Genomic DNA, 3,334 nt, shown 5'->3' with positions numbered 1-3,334 from the left:
TGATGGTTAGAAGGTGAATTAAGACAAAACATACGGAGTCATGAAATGACAGCTACTTTGGGATTCTAGATGCTGCCCATTGTAGTCTTGCAAATTATCTTACATTTCAATGTAAGAAGTCCTGTGGCTCATCATTAAGACTGTAGGACTTGTCATCTCCTTATCACTCTCACATCTGTAGAGGAATATATTGCTGTGATGGTGTGTGTTTTAGAATTTTCACAGGTCTCAACTGCAGGGGACAGACGCCTTAGTTGCAGGGGCTGGAGCGTTATCCATGTTGCCCTTTATCTTTCATGACTTCTTGACTCTTTCCATGTGGTGAACGAGTGCTCCATGTTCCCCATTGCATCTTCTTCAACTTTCCCACATTTTTGGAGAATGGGCACCAGCAGTCTTTGCATACCTCATTCCTGCATAACGGAGAGCACAGCTTACCTGGCCCAGTGACCTAATGGACAAGGCATCAGCTTCCGGAGCTGGGGATTGTGGGTTCGAGTCCCACCTGGGTCACATGGATCATTGTAAAGGTCTAGTTTTCTATTGTGTTCTAATGACAGTTATACTGCATATGTTATACAGTATTACTAGGAAGATTATCTAATTTTTCTCCAAAAAGGATCTATGCAGACTGTTATTTGGATTATCTTTATCCTTTTGGCAAATTTAGGCAGTGCCAAAGAGCTTCAGGTGTTCCCATAGCCTAAGTGTTGCCCTGCTCCTCCCCATCAATGAAAAGTTTTGACCTCAAAGATTGCCTCCACGCTATGGAGTCTCCTTCTAGAACTTTGTTAAAGTATCTCCAGAAGCAAATGATAGTGGATATTAATCCTCCAGATTGTTATGAAGGTTCCAAGGTCTTCTGAAAACTGCATGTGGTCTTTATACTGCTCAGTCATCTTTGCAAGGCCCCTTGTGCCTGTAGCTGCATTGAGAATTTCTCAGTAGAAGTGCTTTTCATAGTTACAGAAAATGAAATATGTTGGAGGCTGTGGGTGGGAAGATTTTTGAGCTCAGGGCTGTGTGTTTGTCTCCTCAGCAGATAATAAATATGTGATCTTTTCAAGCAAAAGAGCAGACATAGCACAGCAGAAGACACTGTTCTGTTGTTAGATGGTGAACTTCTTCACCTTAACCATTCTACTTCTCCATTCAGAAAGCTTGCTTCCATGCTTTCAAAAGGTGCTGACATGTCTGTGGATAACCTCGTTATATTCAGTGGTAACCCATCCACTCGGCATAGGGTACTTCCTAAAGATTCAGAAGCCATCACATTCTCTCCAAATAATCACCTCCCTTATGTTTTGGCATCCCATCAAAGGTGAATTTGTTCTGGCCAGAAATGTGAGTGTTCACTGTGTTCTCTCCACAAATCTACAGCACTTGGCTGGAGAGAATGCCTGTGCAAAATATTTAAAAAATAATGATCTTATTTACTCATTAAAATGTCAGCAAATTAAATCATTAATGCCCAGCAGTAGAATCTTCAGCATTGGCTGTGCAAATACATAGGGATATCCCAGTGCAATTCTGTAAGGCAAAGCAGGGTAGCAGATAATTGATCTACACCATTTTTTATAAGGACACTGGTCAGGTCCATTATTGCTCTCATAAACCTCCTGAATGAGCTGCACCCAGTCTCTAGATTCATCTGGGAACCTTCGACAAATCAGTTCATGGAAATTCCACGAGCCTCTGCAACTGGACCTGGGCAAAATTTTAATTATGCCTCTAAAATTCTATAATTTTGCGTTATTCTATAGTCTTCTTGAAATTTCACCTGAGTCAGTTAAGTTTAACATTTTTAAGCGATGATGCAGTTTGCAGAAGAAGTCTCACAATATCTGAGGGAGAGTAGTTCACAAAGAAAATGTTTCGCCAAAAGATATGCTCTGGTACTGCTGGTCTAGGAGAGTTGTTTTCACGAGAGGAGTGGGCCTGCTAAAAAAATGTCACACAAGATACAGGCAAACTACATTTCCCTCTGACATTGTTATTTTGTGTAATGTCAAAGAATCTTCATGAAATTTAATAAATTCTGCATAGGAAAAGAGATACAATATCGCACAACTCTGCTTGGCAGGGAAGCTGCATCAGAACAATCCAGAGGGCAGCATCCAGTCGTCAGACAGCTGACTTCCCTAGAATCCAGAAGCCCCATCCAGTCATCAGAGAGCTGACGTCCCCTGAATCTAGAGGCCACGTCCAGTCATCAGAGAGCTGAATTCCCTTGAATTCAATGGCTCCATTCAGCCATCAAAGAGTTGACTTCCCTTGAATACAGGGGCCCCATCCAGTAATCAAAGAGATGACTGCCCTTTTGCTTCACATCCGTTATTCAGAGAGATTCTACTTTCCAATAGAGAGGTCAAAATGCCCCCTTATCCAGACTGCTTCACTGAGTTCAGAGGTCACAACCGTCCCTGCAAAAATCTGCCACCCGTATGTTCAAATGTCACCATCCTAACTCTTAAAGAGAAAGTTCTTTTGCTTGACCCTTAATATTGAGTGTTTACTGGTGGTATATTCCACCCTGGTAAGTGAACACCTTTCAACATTATAATGGTAAATTTAAAAAAGAACAGGGCATCATGAAATCACACATGGTTTAAAATCTGTGAATCTCATTGTCACCTCCTGCATTCTACTAAGACTATCTATCATTTCCATGTTAGTTTCCCCATGGCTTATTATTCAGGTGGCAGGGCAGACACCGTGCTCTACACCCTCTAACCTAGAAGAAATAAAGTTGATGCAAGGACCTAAAGTGTTTTCCTATTTCATTTTATCTCTGTTGCAGGCTTCTGACTCCTGCCTTGTTTGAAGACTGCATAATTGGCATATTGAAACTTTGGATGTGGTCATTGTGCAGTTCACACATACTTTTGAGTTTCTTAAGGGTCTCGGCAGTCTATGTCAAAATAGTTGCTTTCTTCAGAGACTATTTTTCTCCCACCAGCATATTTTCATCTCATGACCCAGTGGCCTAATGGATAAAGGATCAGCCACCAGAACTATCAATTGTGGGTTTAAGTCCCACCACAGTCAATTGGGTTTATCTTATTAAGGAATTTGTCATATTGAGCTTATGATGGAGTCCAGATTTACATAAATACGAAGTTCATGTAATTGTCTCCAGAAAGATACAAGGCAATCTGACATATGAGTCACCTCTATCCTTCTGGAGGTTAACTGCAGGTACCTGAATATTATTTAGCTTACCCTCCTTTTTGTCATCCCTGAATATCATCTTCCTCTGAAAGTCCTCCAGCAGTACAGGGTATCTTCTAAGAGTTGTCCTGCATTGTCTCCAGAAATGTTTCTGTTGGCAACT

General features: G+C 41.2%; 1 non-coding gene across 1 annotated transcript; it reads left to right on the top strand.

The window, feature by feature from the left end:
* Nucleotides 1-440: 440 nt before the first annotated feature.
* On the top strand, nucleotides 441-513 carry TRNAR-CCG (transfer RNA arginine (anticodon CCG)). Its single transcript has one exon. It is a non-coding gene; the product is annotated as a tRNA-Arg (tRNA).
* The last annotated feature ends 2,821 nt before the right edge of the window (nucleotides 514-3,334 follow it).

This window comes from Pleurodeles waltl, chromosome 6 (genome assembly GCF_031143425.1).
Source record: "Pleurodeles waltl isolate 20211129_DDA chromosome 6, aPleWal1.hap1.20221129, whole genome shotgun sequence".
Lineage (NCBI taxonomy): Eukaryota > Metazoa > Chordata > Amphibia > Caudata > Salamandridae > Pleurodeles > Pleurodeles waltl.
Note: the sequence above shows the minus strand (reverse complement) of the source record. Positions and strands in the feature narration are given on the sequence as shown.